Raw genomic sequence first — 20,521 nt, 5'->3', positions numbered from 1 at the left:
TTCACTTTCATGCATCGGAGAAAGAAATGGCAACCCACTCCAGTGTTCTTGCCTGAAGAATCCCAGGAATGGGGGAGCCTGGTGGGCTGCCGTCTATGGGGTTGCACAGAGTTGGACACGACTGAAGTGACTTAGCAGCAGCAGCAGCAGCAGTGCTGGCTGTGGTATGATGGGTCACCAGTAAACTGCACCAAACATTTAAGAAAAATATATAGCAATTTTTTAATATCTTCCAGAAGCTGAAGCAGAGGCAATACTTCTTAACCCAAACTTTCAGGCCAGCATTACCCTAACACTAAAGTCATTCAAAGACATTGAAAAAAAAAAAAAAAGCACAACTATAGATCAATATTGGAGATGGAAATGGCAACCCACTCCTGTATTCCTGCCTGGTGGAGCAGCCTGATGGGCTATAGTCTGGGTGGTCACAGAGTCGGACACGACTGAGTGAATGTGCACATAGATCATTATGGGTTTCCCAGGTGGTGCTAGTGGTAAAGAACCCACCTGCCACTGCAGGAAACATAAGAGACCCAGGTTTGATCCCTGGTGTGGAAGACTCCCTGGAGGAGGACAGGCAACCCACTCCAAGATTCTTTTTTTTCTTTTTTAGCAAGTCCAAGTAGCAATTTTATTTTAGTCTACAGCACAAAATTTTACCTACACTTTAGTGGTTTTGACAGTGGTACTTCTGAGTAGACTTCAAATGAATCCACAAAAGTTAATATACTTAAAATTAAATATACACAGTAAAACAAGAGGCATCCAGATGTTCAGAACCATGCAGAAGGGATGGTCTGGTTGGTGTTTTCACTGGGTACCTTGCCTATTTGGGATTGCAAAGAGTCGGACATGACTGAACAACTATCACTTTCACTTTTGCCTATTTAAGAATTCATTAGCAAAAGGCAGTTCTTCTGTTCCTCATTCCCATATAACTTACCAAAGTCAGAGTTCTAAACATGTACACACAAAATAAGCCCTCCTTTAAATCTACATCAGTAGAAAATTTCATGAACTGAATTCAATATGTCAAACTAACATTTCCAATGATCAAATTTATCACTAGAAAATAGGCAATACCAGCACCAGTTAAATACAAGGTTATTTATTAAAGCACCAACAGGAGATTAACCAAAAAGCAACTAATATGTTAATATAAGTCATTGAAGGAAAACCAAAAACAATATATTAAATATCACTCCACTGAACCGGGATATAACTGATGGACAATAGACACTTGAGTTTGTCAAACAGTGCTTTAAATACTTTTCTATGATAAAAAAGTGTATCAGGAGATGCAAAGGAAAGATAAAAATGTGAATTTATGCATTTAGTTCCACAACTTAAAATGACTATCAAACCGATAATATAAAGCTAAAACACTGGGCACAAGTCAGGCATGACCACTATCCACTGTAATTCATAGCCCTCTTCAGAATTGTTCCGTGGATGGCCAAGCCAGCAATCCTGTCTTAATACAGACTGGATACTCATCCTCTGTGGGAAAAGACCTTGAAGAAGACATGGAAAAGGCATAGAGAAAAAAGTCAATCTTTTGAAAAGTTAGTGATATCAAAATACTTTTCTATTGCTGGAAAACCAAACTAGGTCAAATATATGGCCCAAAGCAGCACGGAATTCAGAGTCAGAGGTTGGCAGGAAAGTTTTGGAAAACTTCAAGTTTTTAAAAATTGGCGATTTTTCCATGCTTAGTAAAATTATCAGAGAAGAGGTATAATGTTTGTTCATTTGTGGAATGTTGACAGATTGCTGCAAAAATTCACATGAATGAAAAACCACAGAAATGTGCTTCAATGAAGTATTTTTTTTTTAATTTACAAAAAACTGAAGTTCCTATTTAAAAAATAACCATGCATGCTAAGATGAAACATAGTAAAAAGTAGTGTAAGTTCTGTCAATGATTCTTTACACAGCTAGTGGGAAAGTGATATAAATAATTTTCTCTTAAAAAGGAAGTTTTGTTATTGCACTGACTTTTACAATCTGATCTAATAATTTAGAAAAATCATGTAGTAAAATCTGTAAAATTAAAATACAAAATTCTTGTTTGTAAACTTCAGTTGGCCAAGTCTCTCCAGAGACTTTCATGATAATGAAATGGACTGAATAGCTAAGTCACTACCTTATTTACTTTCTGTGAGGGGGAAAATTCCAGAACACAGCTTTCACACTTTCACAGTAATTATATTCAAAAGATATAAAGAAAGTCAGTACAGTTGTCTTCTTTTCTTCCTCTGTGCAATTTTCAGCTCTTATCCCACTCCTGAGTGCCATAATTGAAATAATATTGGTTTGGAGACCAGTTGAGGATTGGCCATAAATGTCGCATAAAGTCAGTAGAATGTAGGTAAAGATATTTCCAAATGGCATAGTAATGCACTGCAGCTGCCATGGCCATGAACAGGTGCCAGATGGCATGCGGAAATGGAATGATGCCATCACTCTTGAAGAACACAACTCCCAGGCAAAAGATTAAACCCCACCAGCAAGTTTGTGAAGTCCATTGGTGTTGTCCATTGATGTTACCACCAAGGCTGGAGAAAACCCCATCATGGGATAGATAAAGAGCTCAACCACCTTATACCTGCCAAACTGAATGACCAAGGGTGATGCATCTTGTTCTTAGTGTTTTGTACTCAAAGTTCACCAGGAAGTAATCATATCAGGGAACTAGGGAAGAATATGGGTTTGGTTGATATCAGAAGGTTTTTCATGGTAGAGAAATACATAAATGGTTCCTCCAGCTGCCATGAGCCAGATAAACTGATGCATATGAGATGCCAGGGATCCAAGTGCATGGAGATTTACCCATGGAGTGTAAGATGCAGCAGTGAAGAAATAGATAACCATTCTATAATACATGTAAAAGCAATGCTCTACTGTCCTTAAGTGGCTCTTTTTCCATGACATGATGTGAAATCTGTGGAAATGATGAAGAAGTCACAGAGGTCCATTCCATAAATCCAAGCTGTTATCTTTTCCCAGCAGTCATCAGATAGCTGGTGAAGGAGGGTACTGCCCACAATGGCCAGAGCAATGAGGAATGCATGTGTGTAACAGTTAGCAGCATGTTTGTAACCTGTTGGCTTGTAGCGGCCTTTGGCTGGGCCCAGTGGTTCATGAACTGCTGGAATCGATTCTAAAACCTCATTGATCCTCCTCTGGGGCGGAGAGTTCCGTTTCATCAGTGCCAATGGCCAGGTGACCCTCATGAGCTAGAGTTGCTCTGGAGGCTGCTGCATGCCTCAGGGACCACTCAACGGTGCAGGGGCAGAGTGGGCTAGGCTGGGTGATCGGGACAGGGCCAGAGCTAGACCAGGCGCCCCACTCCAGTATTCTTGCCTGGAGAATCATATGGACAGAGAAGCCTGGTGGACTACACTCAATAGGGTCACAAAAAGTTATACATGACTGAAGAAAAGCTATGACAAATCTAAAGAGCATATTAAAAAGCAGAGACATTACTTTGCTAACAAAGATCTGTCTAGTCAAAGCTATGGTTTTTTCAAGTAGTCATGTATGGATGTGAGAGTTGCACTATAAAGAAAGCTAAGCACCAAAAAATTGATGCTTTTGAACTGTGGTGTTGGAGAAGATTCTTGAGAGTCCCTTGGACTGCAAGGAGATCCAACTAGTCAATCCCAAAGGAAATCAGTCCTGAATATTCATTGGAAGGACTGATGCTGAAGCTGAGTCTCCAATACTTTGGCCACTTGATGGGAATAACTGACTCACTGGAAAAGACCCTGATGTTGGGAAAGGTTGAAGGAAGGAGGAGTAAGGGATGACAGAGGATGAGATGGTTGGATGGCATCAATGGACATGAGTTTGAGCAAGCTTTGGTATTTGGTGATGAACAGGGAAGTCTGGAGTGCTGCAGTCAGTGGGGTCACAAAGAGTCAGACATGACTGAGCAACTGAACTGAAGAAGTGACTTAGCACACACATGCATAGACCAAAATATCTCATGAACATAAATGCAAAAACTCTAAGCAACATATTAACAAGTCAAATCCAACAATGTTCCAAAAGATTATTTACCACAACAAAGTGAGATTTATTCAAGTTATGCAAGGCTGGTTCAACATTAGAAAGCCAGTTAATGTAATCCATCATATCAGACTAAGGCATAAAAATAAAGTAATTACAACAGATACAGAACAAGTAGTTTAGAAAATTCTGCACCTTTTATGATAAAGAACTTTAACCAAATTATGAATTGAAGGGGTTTCCTCAACCTGATAAAGAACATCTACATGAAAACCCTTGGCTACCATCATACTTAACATTGAGAAATGATAAGCTTTATTGATAAGATCTGAACAAGGTAGGAATACCCACTCTAATCACTTCATTATTATACTGGAAGTTCTAGCAATGCAATGATGCAAGAAAAGGAAATAAAAGTATACAAATTTAGGAGGAATAAATACAACTGTATTATTGCAAATACAATATGACTATTTCTTGTAGAAATTCCAAATATATAGAACAGTCTTTTGGACTCTGTGGGAGAGGGAGAGGGTGGTATGATTTGGAAGAATGGCATTGAAACATGTATAATATCATATACGAAACTAGTCGCCAGTCCAGGTTTGATGCACGATATTGGATGCTTGGGGCTGGTGCACTGGGACAACCCAGAGGGAGGGAGGAGGTAGGAGGGTTCAGGATAGGGAACATGTGTATTCTTGTGGTGGATTCATGTTGATATATGAAAAAACCAATACAATATTGTAAAGTTAAAAAATAAAATAAAAGAAAATAAAAACAGAAAATCCAAAAATAATTTTTGAAAATTGAGAAATTAGTTAGTATTTACAGAAAGATTGCAGAATATAAGTTTAATACACAAAACTCAGTCAGCAACAAAGAAGTAGAATTTAAAATGAAAAGCAAATAACATTTATATTAGTATCCTAAAAACTGAGATACTTTGGTGTAAATCTAAAAATATATGTCCAAGATCTATATGAGAAAATTATAAAATTGATGGAAGAACTAAAAGACCTGCATAAATAAGACGTTTTCCATGCAAAACCTCAATTTGTCAATGCATCAGTTCTTCCCAAATTAAACTAGAGATTCAATATGAATCAAATAAAAATTTCACTAAGTGACTTTGTGGATATTGATAAATTAATTCGAGTGTATATGTAGAGGCAAGGACAGAATAGTTGACACAATATTGGAGGAGAGAAGCAAAGTGGAAAGACTGGTACTACAAACCTTCAAGGCTCACTATAAATGTATAACGAACAATCAATACAGTTTGTAGTAATCAGGACAATGTAATATTGGTGAAAGAATAAGCAAATCAACCTATGAGATACAGTAGAGAGCTCAGAAGTAGATTCCCATAAGTATACTCTGAGAGGCGCTCAGAGGGCTCAAACAAAACCTTGCATACTCCAGGACCCAGAGACCCCATAGAGACTGAGCCAGACCTGCTTTTGAGCGTGTCATGGAGAGGCATGTGTCAGCAGTGGCCTGGCACGGGAACAGTGGCTCTGGCTGCAGAGGACCTGGGGCACACAATGTGTGGCATAAGCCCTCTTGGAGAAGGTTGCCATTAGCCCCACCATAGAGCTACTGAGCAGATGACCCACAAACTGCAGAACAGTTATGCCAAAGAAATTTTCGCACTGTTAAGAAAGTTCTAGGACCCACAACAGATTTACTAACCTGGAGATCTGGCAAAGGGAACAGAGAATTTGACTTTAAAGACCAGTGAGATTTGAACTTCCACAGAACTTCCACAAGATTGGGGAAACAGACTCTTGGAGGCCAAAAACAAAACCTTGTGTGCACCAGGAGAAAGGAGCAGTGTCCCCACAAGAGACTGAACCAGATTTGCCTGTGCGTGTCCAGTAGTCTCCAGCAGAGGCAAGAGTTGACAGCAGCCTGCTGCAGGGTTGGAGCATTGAATACAACAGTGCATGCATAAGCCCTTGTGAAGGAGGTCTCTTACTGTGACTCCCCATACCATAGTTTGGACTCAGGCCAAATAACAGGGAGAGAACACAGCACAGCCATCAACAGAAAATTGGATTAAAGATTTACTGCCCATGGCCCTGCCCATAAGAATAAGACCCAGGACAAGAGACAGTCAGTGTTTTCCATCAGGAAGCTTCCATATGCCTCGTATCCTTATCCATCAGAGGGAAGACAGAAAGAATCAAAATTACAATTCCAGAAAACTAATCAAACTGATCACGTGGACCACAGCCTTGTCTAACTCAATGAAACTATGAGCCATGCCTTATAGGGTCACCCAAGAAGGATGTGTCATGGTGGAGAGTTCCGACAAAACATGTTCCACTGGAGAAGGGAATGGCAAACCGCTTCAGTATTCTTTCTTGAGAACACCATTAACAGTATGAAAAGGCAAAAAGATAGGACACTGAAAGATGAAATCCTCCAAGTTGGAAGGTGACCAGTAAGCTACTGGAGAAGAGTGAAAAAATAACTCCAGAAACAATGAAAAGATGAAGCCGAAACAAAAACAACACCTAGATATGGATGTGACTGGTGATGGAAGTAAAGTCTAATGCTGTAAATAACAATATTGCATACTCCAACCTGGAATGTTAGGTCCATGAATCAAGGTAAATTGGAAGTGATCAAACAGGAGATGGCAAGAGTGAACATCAGCCTTTTAGGAATCAGTGAAGTAAAATGAACCAGAATGGGCAAATTTAATTCAGATTACCCTTATATCTGCTACTTTAGGCAAGAATTACATAGAAGAAATGAAGTAGCCCTCATAGTCAGCAAAAGAGTCCAAAATACAGTACTTGAGTGCAATCTCAAAAATGACAGAATGATCTCTGTTCCTTTCCAAAGAAAACTATTCAATATCACAGTAATCCAAGTCTATGCCTTAACTACTAATGTCAAAGGAGCTGAAGTTGAATGGTTCTATGATGACCTAGAAGATCTTCTAGAACTAACTTCCAAAAAAGATGTCCTTTTCCTCACAGGGGACTGGAATGCAAAAGTAGTAAGTCAAGAGTTAACCAGAGTAACAGGAAAATTTGCCCTCAGAGTACAAAATGAAGCTGGACAAAGGCTATCAGAGTTTTGCCAAGAGAACACATTTGTCATAGCAAACACCTTCTTCCAACAATACAAGCTATGACTCTACACATAGACATCACCAAATGATCAATACTGAAATCAGATTGATCGTATTTTTTGCAGCCAAATATTGACAAGCTCTACACAGTCAGCAAAAACAAGACAGGAGCTGACTGTCAGTCAGATCCTAAACTCCTTATTCAAAAATTCAGACTTACATTGAATAAAGTAGGGAAAACCACTAGACCATTCAGGTATGACCTAAATCAAATCCCTTATGATTATACAGTAGAAGTGACAAATAGATTCAAGGGATTACCTCTGATAGACAGAGTCCCTGAAGAACTATGAATGGAGATTTGTGATGTTGTACAGGAGGCAGTGATCAAGACCATCCCTAAGAAAAAGAAATGGAAAAAGGAAAAATGGTTGTCTGAGGAGGCCTTAAAAACAGCTGAGAAAAGAAGAAAAGCTAAAGGCAAAGGAGAAAAGAAAAGATACATCCATTAGGGTACAGAGTTCCCAAATATAGCAAGGAGAGATAAGAAAGCCTTCCTCAGAGATCAATGCAAAGAAATAAAGGAAAATAATAGAATGGGATAGACTAGAGATCTCTTCAAGAAAATTAGAGATACCAAGGGAACATTTCATGCAAAGATGGGCACAATAAAGGACAGAAATTGTATGTACCTAACACAAGCAGAAGATATTAAGAATAGGTGGCAAGATGACACAGAACTATACAAAAAATATCTTCATAATCCAGATGAGTGATCACTCACCTAGAGCCAGACATTCTGGAATACAAAATCAAGCAGACCTTAGGAAACATCACTACAAACAAAGCTCATGGAGGTGATGGGATTCTAGTTGAGCTATTTCAAAACCTAAAAGATAATGCTGTGAAAATGTTGCACTCAAAGTATCAGCAAATTTGGAAAACTCAGCAATGGCCCCAGGACTGGAAAAGGTCAGTTTTCATTCCAATCCCAAAGAAAGGCAATACCAAGAATTTTCAAACTATCACACAGTTGCACTGATTTCACTCACTAGCAAAGTAATGCTCAAAATTCTCCAAGTTAGGCCTCAACAGTACATGACTTGAGAACTTCCAGATGTTCAAGCTGGATTTAGAAAAGGCAGGTGAACCAGAGATCAAATTGCCAACATCCTTTGGAGCATAGAAAAAGCAAGAGAATTCAAGAAAAAAACATCTACTTCTGCTTTACTGACTATGCTAAAGTATCTGACTATGTGGATCACAACTTACTGTGGAAAATTCTTCAAGACATGGGAATACCAGACCATCCTACCTGCCTCCTAAGAAATCTGTATGCAGGTCCTGAAGCCACAGTTAGAATCAGACATGGATCAACAGACTTGTTCCAAATTGGGAAAGAAGTATATCAAGGCTGTATATTGTCATCCTGCTTATTTAACTTCTATGCAGAATAAGTACATCACATGAAATTCTGGGCTGAATGAAGCACAAGCTGGAATCAGAAATATCAATAATCTCAGATATGCAGATGACACCACCATTATGGCAGAAAATGAAGAGGAACTAAGGAGCCTCTTGATGAAAGTGAAAAAAGAGAGTGAAAAAGCTGGCTTAAAACTCAACAGTAAAAAACAAAAAACAGATTGTGGCATCAGTCCCATCTCTACATGCAAATAGATGGTGGAACAATGGAAACGGTGACAGACTTCATTCTCTTGGGCTCGGAAATCACTGCAGATTGTGACTGCAGCCATAGAATTAAAAGACAGTTGCTCCTTGGAAGAAAAGCTATGACCAATCTAGACAGCATGTTAAAAAGCAGAAACATTTCTTCACAAACAAACTTCCATATAGACAGGGATATCTTTTTTTTTTTCCATTTCTCATGTATGGATGTGAGACCATAAAGAAAGAAAGTTGAACACTTAAGAATTGATGCTTTTGAACTATGGCATTGGAGAGGACTTTTGAGAGTCCTTTGGACTGCAAGGAGATCAAGCCAGTCAATCTTAAAGGAAATTGGTCTTGAATATTCACTGGAAGGACTGATGCTGAAGCTGAAGCTCCAATACTTTGGCCACCTGAGGAGAACTGACTCATTGGAAAAGACCCTGATGCTGGGAAAAACTGAAGGCAGGAAGAGGTGGATGACAGAGGATGAGATGGTTGGATGGCATCACTGACTCGATGGATGTGAGTTTGAGCAAGCTCCAGGTGTTGGTGATGGATAGGGAAGCCTGGCATGCTGCATTCTATGGGGTTCCAAAGAGTCACACATAACTGAATGATTGAATTGAACTAAACTGAAATGTACTCTCTTCATCTTTGACAATGGAGCAAAGTTAGTCTTTTCAATAAAAGGTGCTGGCTGAAGTAACTAGACATCTCTACACAAATAAATGAAGGAAAATGATACATAGTCATTATACTCTTAACAAAAATTACTCAAAGTAGATCATAAACATAATGTAAAATACAAGTATAAAAATCCTAGTAGATAACACCAGAGTAAATTTATATGACCTTCCCTATGGTGGTGACTGTTCAGATGCAATACCAAAGCACAGTTCATGAAAGAAATAATTGCTAAACATACTTAATTAAAACTGAAAACTTTTGTTCTGCAGAAAATACTATGAAGAGAATGAGAAAATAAGCCACAGGCTGGGAGAAAAAAATTGCAAAAGATATATCAGATGAAGACTGTTACTGGATACAAAGTACACAAAAATTCAACAATAAGGAAACAGACAAGCTGATTTAAAGATGTACAAAACATCTGAGTAGATATCTCATCAAAGAAGATAGACAGATAGTAAATAAGCATATGAAAATACGTTATATATCACTTCATTATGGAAAAGCAAAATAAAACAATATTGAGTATGACATACTTATTAGAATGGCCAAAATTCAAGTCTTTGACAATGCTGAATAGTGGTGAGGATATTGAACTCTCATTTATTCCAGATGAGAATGCAAAATTGTAGAGCTCCTTTGGAAGACAGACTGCCAGTTTTTTACAAAGAGAAACACTCTTACTGCAGAAGAGAATCCAGTAACTGTGCTCAAATGTATGAAAAACTTATGTCTACACAAAACCTTCACATGGATATTTATAGCAGCTTCATTTACAATTGTCAAAACTTGGAAACAACTAAGATATAATTGGAGAAGGCACTGGCAACCCACTCCAGTACTTTTGCCTGGAAAAATCCCTTGAATGGAGGAGCCTGGTAGGCTGCAGTCTTTGGGGTCTCGACGAGTCGGACACAACTGAGAGACTTCACTTTCACTTTTCACTTTCATCATTGGAGAAGGAAATGGCAACCCACTCCAGTGTTCTTGCCTGGAGAATCCCAGGGATGGCAGAGCCTGGTGGGCTGCCGTCTGTGGGGTTGCATAGAGTCGTACACGACTGAAATGACTTAGCAGCAGCAGCAAGATATAGTAGGTTGCTTTAATAGGAGAATGGATAGATTGATTGTGGTACATCCAGGCAATGGAATATTATTCAGTGCTTTGTATAAATGCCCTACCAAGCCACGGTAATATAGAGAGGAAACTTAAATACATATTACTAAAAGAAGCCAATCAGAAAAGTTATGCACTGTGAGTCCGACCAAATGACAATTTGGAAGAGGTAAACATATGGAGACAGTAAAAAGATCAGTTGTTTCCAATAGTTGCTAGGAAGTGGAGAGGGATATGTAATCAGAATACAGAGGCAGTGAGAATGTTCTGTATGACACTACAATGGTACATATATGTCATTATATATGTGTGGAAAAATCATAGAATATGTAACACCAAGAGTATATATATAACACCAAGAATATATAACACCATAATGCAAATTATCGACTTTGGGTAATAATGTAAGCTTACTGACTGTAACAAATATATCTCTACAGTGTGGGATATTGATAGGAGGGAGTCTTGTTGGTGGACTTCTCAGGATATATGAAAACTCTCCAAATATTTTGTTTAATTTCACCTTGAACCTAAAATTTCACTTAGTATAGATTGTATATGGGCTTCTCAGGTGGCATTAGTGGTAAAGAACCTTCATGCCATCATAAGAGATGCAGATTCTATCCCTGGGTCGAAAATATCCCTTGGGGGAGGGCATGGCAACTCATTCCAGTATTTATGTCTGGAGAATCCCATGGAGAGAGGAACCTGGCAGGCTATAGTCCATAGGTTTGCAAAGAGTCTGACATGACTGAAGCAATTTAGTGTGCATATATATATATATATATATATATGTGTGTGTGTGTGTGTGTGTGTGTATGCCTGTTAAATTGGAGAAGCCAAGATAAATAACTAAAAGGGTTTAATGTTAAAAAATAGAAAAATACCAAGGCATGAATACACTCACATATACACACACATTGAATATTGACTTCTGATGTCCCCTAGGAGTACATGTATGCTTGCTCAGTCTCAGTTGTGTTTGACTTTTTGCAATGATATGGACTGTAGCCTGCCTGGCCTCTCTGTCCAAGGGATTTTCCAGGCAAGAATACAGGAGTCAGTTGCCATTTCATCTTCCAAGAGATCTTCCTGACCTGGCGATTGAACCTGCGTCTTCTACATTGGCAGGCGGATTGTTTACCACTGAGACACCTGGGAAACCCCTCCCTTAAGAGACAAGCAATTTAAATAAAGCTGAGATATGCAGCCTATGCTGCACAAGAATGATTTTATGTATTGGTTTGTTAACTTTGAAATATGTCTCTTTACCCCTTAACCCAAGGTAAAAAATCTATAGGCTTGGGTAATGCCTTCACTTGAGATTTGTTTACAGGTTCCGCATATGAGCCTTTGCCACTCTACTTAGGTTCCATCAGCCATAAATTTTCGAATCAGAAATTCCTCTTGATTTCTGAAATGAAACTACTGCAAGGCAAGCTATGGGCAGTTTGAGATTTGTTATTCAATTTTCTCAAGACCAAAAAATGTGCTGTACCACTTAGACTTCAGCCATGTATTAGCAATCTACAGTTTCTGCCTTTGAGGGCTGACAGCTTCAGTGAGGGAAAATAGGATTTTGAAAGCTGTGGGAATTCAATCATCAACAATGCTCTCACAGGCTCTCTTCCAATGTATTGGGCCTGAGTAAAGGAAATGTTACTTTTGAAAGTTTGCATTGCTATTGAGCCAAAGAAAAATTAGAAACAAAAAACAAAAATCAAACACAGCATATTTTTTATAATCTATCTGTGTTCCATCCTAGCCATCCTGCATTTTCCTATTTGTTCATTTGTCTACTTCATTGTCAGATGCAAGACTCTGTGTGTGTGTGTGTGTGTGTGTGTGTGTGTGTATCATAAATGTTGAGATATTTTAATATTAGAAGTTACTAAACACAAAATATAGATATAACTAGATAATTCATTTCCTTCTTTTATTTTCAGAGGTACAAAAAGCAGATTAAAAAAAAAAAACTGTGTGCATAAACAGATGTGAAAACAAATATAGGATTTTTCCATTGAGACAGGAAGCAACAGAGTTTCTATCAGTTCAGTTCAGTTCAGTCACTCAGTTGTGGCTGACTCCCTGTGGTCCCATTGACTGCAGCTCACCAAGCTTCTCTGTCCATCACCAACTCCCAGAGTTTGCTCAAACTCATATCTATCAAGTTGGGGATGCCACCCAACCATCTCATCCTTTGTTGTTCCCTCCTCCTAATACTGTCAAACTTTCCCAGCATCAGGGTCTTTTTCCACGAGTCAGTTCTTCCCATCTTTGGTGGCCAAAGTATTGGAGTTTTAGCTTCAGCATCAGTCCTTCCAATGAATATTCAGGACTAATTTCCTTTAGGATGGATTGGTTGGATCTCGTTGCAGTCCAAGGGACTTTCAAGAGTCTTCTCCAATGCCACAGATCAAAAGCATCAATTCTGCACTCAGCTTTCTTTATAGTCCAACTCTCACATCCATACATGACTACTGGAAAAACTATAGCTTTGACTTGATGGAATTTTGTCAGCAATGTCTCTGCCTTTTTAATATACTGTCTAAGATGGTCAAAACTTTTCTTCCTAGGAGCAAGTGTCTTTTAATTTCATGGCTGCAGTCACCATCTGCTGTGATTTTGGAGCCTCCCACAACCAAATAAAGTCTGTCATTGCAGTGATTTTTGGACCTCCTCCGCCCCAAAACAAATAAATAAAGTCTGTCACTGTTTCATCAAACTTTCTAATGATTAAGGACATGAAAGTGAAAGTCACTCAGTTGTGTCCAACTCTTTGTGACCCCATGGTCTACACAGTCCATGGAATTCTCCAGCCCAAAATACTAGAGTGGGTTGCCATTTTCTTCTCCCCTCTCCAGGGGATCTTCTCAACCCAGGGATCGAACTCAGGTCTCCCACATTGCAGGCAGATTCTTTACCAGCTGAGCCATAAGGGAAGCCCAAGGATACTAAGAAATTTTTCATGTGGCTATTTTCCATTTGCCTGTATTTTTCAGAAAATAGTTTGCCCTGGCCTTCTCCCATTTTAATTTTTTTTTCAGATAAATGAGTTCTTTGTATATTTAGTATAATAATATCTTATCAGAAATACTGTTTGCAAGTATTTTCACCGATTCAGTAGGTTGTCTTTGATTTTTTTAAATAGTTTCCTTAGCTGTGCAAAAACCTTTTTTTAATTTAGAATTGTTTCACTTGTTTATTTATTTTTTTCTTTTCTTCCCCTTACTTGAGGAGACAAATTCAAAAATATCACTAAGACAGATGTGAAAGAGGGTACTGTGCTTACTCCAGTTTAATTTTTCTTACTCAAGATTGCTTTGGCTATTTGGGTTCTTTTGTGTCTCCATACAACTTTAAGATTTATTATTCTAGTTCTGTGAAAATTGCCACTGGTAATTTGATAGAGATTGCATTGGCTCTGTAGATTGTCTTGGGTAGTATTGTCATTAGGGTAGTCTTGATTCTCCTAATCCAAGGACATGGTATATTTTCCAGTTGTTTATGTCATCTTTAATTTCTGTCATCAGCATCTTTAACTTTTTGGAGTATAAGTTGTCTTCTTAGGAACATCTACTCCTAGCTATCTTATTCTTTTCAGTGAGGTGGTAAATAGGATGATTTCTTTAATTTTTCTTTATCTTTCATTATTAATGTATAGAAGTGGAACAGATTTCTTGTATTAATTTTGTAATCTACAACATTACCAAATTCACTGTTGAACTCTTAATTTTCTGGTAGCATCTTTAGGATTTTCTATCTATAGTATCATGTCATCTGTAAACAGTGACAGTTTCATTCCTCTTTTCCAATTTGGATTCCTTTTGTTTATTTTTCTCTTGTGATTATCACATTTAGGACTTCCAAAACAATGCTTTCAGTATTTCATCATTGAATGTGGTATTAGCTAAAGGTTTGTCATATATGGCCTTTATTATATTGATGTATGTTCCCACTATGCCCAATTTCTGAAGTTCTTTTTTTTAATCATAAATGATTGTTAGATTTTATCAAAAGTTTTTCTAGATCTTTTGGGTTATCATAAGTTTTTTTTTTTTTTTAGATGATAAGAACTGTCACATTGATTGCCTTGTGGATATTGAAAAATCCTTGCACCCCTGGGATAAATCTCACTTTATCATGTTACATGGCCTTTTAAATGCATTGTTTGACTCAGTTTGCCAGTATGTTGTTGAGGATTTTTGCCTCTGTGTTCATAATTGGTGCATGCATTCTCAGTTGCTCAACTGTGTCCAACTGTTTGCAACCCCATGGACTGTAGCCCTCCAGTCTCCTCTGGTCCAAGGGATTTTCTTAGCAAGAATACTGGAGCTGGTTGCCATTTCCTTCTCCAGGGGGGTCTTCCCAGCAAAGAAATTGAACCCACGTCTCTTGCCTCTCCTGCATTACAGGCAATTCTTCACCACCGAGTCACCAGAGAAGCTCCATACTGGCCCATAATTTTCTTTTTAATGATATCTTTGTTTGCCTTTGGTATTAGGGTGATGGTGGCATCATAGAAATAAGTTAGGAGTATTCTGTCCTGTGCAATTTTGGGGAAGAGTTTCAGAAAGATAGCTTTTAATTCTTTTCTAAATACTTCATAGCATTTACTTATACACCCATCAGGTCCTGGAATACTGTTTGTTGGGAGCATTAAAATTACTGTTTCAATATCAACACTTGTGATTCAGTTCAGTCACTCAGTCGTGTCTGACTCTTTGCGACCCCATGGACTGCAGCATCCCAGGCTTCCCTGTTCATCACCAACTCCCAGAGCTTGCTCAAACTCATGTCCATCGAGTCAGTGATGCCATCCAACCATATCATCCTCTGTCACCCCATTCTCTTCCTGCCTTCATTTTTTCCCAGCATCAGGGTCTTTTACAATGAGTCAGTTCTTCCCATGAGGTGGCCAAAGTATTGGAGCTTCGGCTTCAGCATTTGTCCTTCCAATGAATATTCAGGACTACTTTCCTTTAGGATTGACTGGTTTGATCTACTTGCTTCTCCAGCACCACAGTTCAAAAGCATCAGTCCTTCAGCACTCAACTTTCTTTATGGTCCAACTCTCACATCCATACATAACAACTGGAAAAAACATAGCTTTGACTATACACACTTGTCCATAAAGAAATATCTCTGCTTTTTAATATGGCAGAAAGTTAATATATATATAACTAAATCTATTTTCTCTATGTCACAAACTAACACATTTTAAACCAACTCTATCTCCATTAAATTAAAAAAAAAAGAAATTTTAATGCAATTAATTATCTTTGAAAAGATAAAAAAAGTTATTAAATAACTAGACAGACATTAATAGAAAGAGGGAAAGACCCAAGTAAGTAAAACTAATATGAAAAGAGAAGTTACTGTTGACACCACAGAAAACAGGAATCAAAAGAGATTACTACTAGCAACTGTATATCAAAAATACAGAAAAGCTAAAAGTAAATGATAAATTCCTAGAAACATATAATAACACAAACTGGATAAGAAAAAAGAAAACCTGAACAGAGAACCACTGAGAACACTAAATCACAAATTTAAAGGACTCGCAACAAGCAACAAAAGACCAGAACTAAATAGCTTTGTAGCAAGACCCACTGAACTTTGCAATCCAGGATGTCTGGCTCTAGGTGAGTGGCAGCACCATCATGGTTATCCAGGTCTTCCTAACCTTTTTTGCTAAGTTCTTCTGTCTGTACCCGCCACTGCCCCACTTCTCAAATCTCTTCTGCTTCTGTTAGATCCTTGTGATTTCCATCCTTTACTATGCCTATCTTTGCATGAAATATACCCTTAATATCTCCAAATTTCTTGCAAAGATACCTAGTTTTTCCCATTCTACTGTTTTCCTCCATTTCTTTGCACTGTTGGCTTAAGAAGGCTTTCTTATCTCTCCTTGCTAAAGGAAATCAGTCCTGAATATTCATAAGAAGGACTGATGCTGAACCTGAAACTCCAGTACTTTGGCCACCCGATGTGAAGAACTGACTCAACTGAGAAGGCCCTGATGCTGGAAAAGATTGAAGGCGGGAGGAGAAGGGGATGACAGAGGATGAGATGGTTGTATGGCATCACCAACTCAATGGACATGAGTTTGAGGAAGCTCTGGGAGTTCGTGATGGACAGGGAAGCCTGGTGTGCGTCAGTCCATAGGGTCACAAAGAGTCGGATATGACTAAGCAACTGAACTTAACTGAACTGATGCAACAATAGAAGACTGCAGGCCTCCAGGGGGCAGGCTAAGCTCCCTGGGATGAGGTAGGAGAGAGGATAGAGACATAAAAAAAGGGAAGAGATGGAGAACTTCAGGGTGGGAGCTTGTGCCCTAAGGGAGGGAGGGAGTCATGAAGGAGGAAGAGTTTCCGTGCACTTGGAAGTTCCCTCGAAGGCAGACCCAAGAGGAAGCTATGGAATCTTGGAAAGCCAGGCAAAGCAGGAACTTAGATGGCAGAAAACAGAGAAAGCTGCACTTCTCAGCCCAGAAACAGCTCACAGACTGTGGCCTTGACTACAGAGTGGGATAGGGGAACTGAGAGAAACCTACAGAAGCCCTCCGTCATAGAGGGTGGGCCCAGGGTGCTAAGAGAAGCACAGCACACAAGTCTCTGCAGCTCTCACAAGCCTTGCTATGCAGTCTAGACCTTGGGGAGCGACAGAGAGGCAAACACAAACCCCTGCAGCACACACAAACCATGTGGCATAGAGGGTGGGCCCAGGGAGCCGAAACAAGAGCACAGAAGCCCTATGACATAGAGAGCAAGCTCAAGAAGCTGAGGGAAGCCCACACAAGTCACCATGATGCAGACGGCATGGTTTGGGAGCTGAGAAAAGATCAACACAAGCCCCTACCTAGTCTGTTTCCGCCTGCAGTTCAGGGTGGGACCAGGGGACAGAAGCAATGGTAAAGATTCCAGGGAGAAGTAGGGGGCTGGAGGCAGTGAAGATATCCTGAGAGGGCCATTTCAACATGGCTATGAAAATAGATGTGTCTAACACTGCCAAAGCCAGAAGGACTGCCCCAAAACATCCTGAACACAGTCGTGTCTGACTCTTTGCAACCCCATGGACTGCAGCACATCAGGCTTCCCTGTCCATCACCAATTCCCAGATCTTGCTCAAACTCATGTTCACCAGGTTGGTGATGCCATCCAACCAGTTTATCCTCTGTGGTCCCCTTCTCTTGCCTTCATTCTTTCCCAGCATCAGGGTCTTTTCTAAGGAGTCAGTTCTTCACATCAGGTGGCCAAGGTATTGACCCCATAGACACCCCCAAAACCTACTACTGGACACTGTACTCATTGCCCTTCAGAGAGATGAAATCCAGCTCCATCAAAGAGAATACAGGCAGAAGCTCCCCCAACAAGGAAAACATCACAGAACACTAATCCAACCCCATCCATGCGGTCAGGCTCCACAATCCAGAAGAACAATGACCTTAAGAACCTTTTTCTTTTCTCGGTTTTAAATCACACTGTCTATTCCCACTACAAAATTCTACCTTCACATTAGCCTTTTGCAGTGCTGTGGAGTATTACTCTTTGTTTTTCTTGTTTTGGGGAGGGGTGTTCAGGATTGGGAACACGTGTATACCCGTGGTGGATTCATGTTGATGTATAGCAAAACCAATACAATATTGTAAAGTAATTAAAAGAAAAAAAAAAAAGAAATTAAAAAACATCTTGGATATTAAATAAATAAAGAGTAACATTCTGTGGGGAAAAATAAAATAAATGTTTTTTTAAATATGTTTTTCACCCTTTTTTGTGATTCTTCTGATTTTGCTTTGGATATATTTGTCTGCTTTTCTTATAGTTCTTTACTGGCTGTAGCTATTCCTGAATATATATAAATCTTCACATATGTCTATTTATTTTTTCTTTTCAAAAATTTTTTTTACATTCTCTTCTACCCTTCATTTTTTTCTTTTCTCTCCCTTCTCCTCTTTTTTTCCTTTTTCTTTTTGCTTTTTTCCTTCACTCTTTCTTTTTTCACCATGTAAGTTACATTGTTGTGCTCTCTTTGCTATATTCCCTAAGTGGCACTCTGCTCAAACTCAGTTTTCCAGGTTGAGAGTTACTTATTTCTTCTTTTAATTGGTTGATATCATTTTTGGTTTCCCTTGTTCATCAAGTCAATCTCCTGTAATCTTTTTGTATTATGCCATCATTTCTCTAATTACCTGCTTGATCTTGCATTTATCATCTATCTGGGTTCAACTTTTATTTCATGTAACGCTTTGCTTTTTGTCTTGGTGTGTATGCTTTAATCCCTTTAATCCCATCATTAGCTACTTATGGAGCCCAAATCCCCTGATCAAGGGTTGCACCTGAACCAGTGAGGTGAGAGCATTGAGCCCAAGATCCCAGATGCCAGAGAATTCCTAATCCCAGAGGATATTAGTTACTGAGAACTTTGACACCTGTACACAAAGCTTAATACTACCCAGCTATTGAAAGTATACACTCCAGGGCAATTTTCCCAAACAAAAAGCAAGACAAAAATACAAAAACAATCAACAGACAGGAGTCCCACAGACACTGTGAAATATACTACCTCACACAGCCTTGCCCATCAGAGGGAAAAATTAAAAGAAAATAACCTCACCTCCTCCCACTAGAGTACAGACACAAGTCACCCCTAATAATAAAACAACAGAAACCACAACCAAACTTTCCATCCAAGGTCAAAAAAGAAAAGGAAGATGGAATACAACCCTAAAGCCTGGAGAAAGGAGACCTCACATGGAACACGTTAAAAAAAAAAAAAAAAAAAACAGAAATACAGCACAATACTGAAAGGAAAAATCTACAACCAAGATTACTATACCCAGCAAAGACCTCATTCAGAACTGATGGAGAAATCAAAAGGTTTACAGACAAGCAAAAGTTAAGAGAATTTAGAACGACTAAATCAGCCTTACAACAAATAATAAAGGAACTTACATAGGCAGAAAACACAAGAGAAAGAAAGACTTACAAAGCAAACCCAAAACAATTGATGAAATGCCAATAGGAGCATATATCTAAATAATTACTTTAAATGTAAATGGATAGCATGAATCCACCAAAGCGTACATACTGACTGAATGGATACAAAAACAAGACCCATATAAATGCTGCCTACAAGAGAGCTAATTCAGACCTAGAGACACATACAGACAAAAAGCAAAAGGATGGAAAAATGTTATTCTATGTGAATGGAAACCAAAAGAAAGCCAGAGTGGCAATCATTATTTCAGACAAAATAGACTTTAAAGAATATTATAAGAGATAAAGGAGGATACTAGATACTGATCAAGGGATCAATCCAAGAAGGCATAACAATTATAAATATTTATGCACCCAACATAGGAGCATCTCAATACATAAAGCAAACACTAACAGGAATAAAAGGGGAAATTGACAGTAACACAATAATAGTAGGGAGCTTTAACACACCACTTACATCAGTAGACAGATCATCACAACAGAGAATCTAAAAGGAAACCCAAACCTTAAATGAAACATTAGGTCAAATGGACCTAATAGATACCTTCAGGCCTTTCCATCCAAGTGCAGAAGAATATACTTTCTTCTCAAGTGCACATAGAACATTCTCCAGTATAGGCAACATCTTGGGCCACAAATCAAGCCTTAGAAAATTTAAGAAAATTGAGATCATATCAAGTATCTTCTCTGACCACAATGCTATGAGATTAGATATCAACTATGGGGAAAATAAAACTGCAAAACACCCCCCCACACACACACACACACACACAAACTCATGGAGATTAAACAATACATTACTAACTAACAAAGAGGTTCCTTCAGAAATAAGAAGGGAAATAAAAAAAAACTCCTAGGAACAAATGATAATGAATATATGATGACCCAAAACCTATGGGATTCAGCAAAAGCAGTTCCAAGAGGGAAGTTTGTAACAATA

General features: G+C 38.7%; 1 pseudogene; it reads right to left on the bottom strand.

Moving 5' to 3' along the window:
• Window positions 1-2,269: 2,269 nt before the first annotated feature.
• LOC102277066 (monocyte to macrophage differentiation factor-like) overlaps window positions 2,270-20,521 on the bottom strand; it is a 35,287-nt pseudogene continuing 17,035 nt past the window's right edge.

This window comes from Bos mutus, chromosome 19 (assembly GCF_027580195.1).
Source record: "Bos mutus isolate GX-2022 chromosome 19, NWIPB_WYAK_1.1, whole genome shotgun sequence".
Taxonomy (NCBI): domain Eukaryota; kingdom Metazoa; phylum Chordata; class Mammalia; order Artiodactyla; family Bovidae; genus Bos; species Bos mutus.
This window is presented reverse-complemented; position numbering and strand designations above follow the sequence as displayed.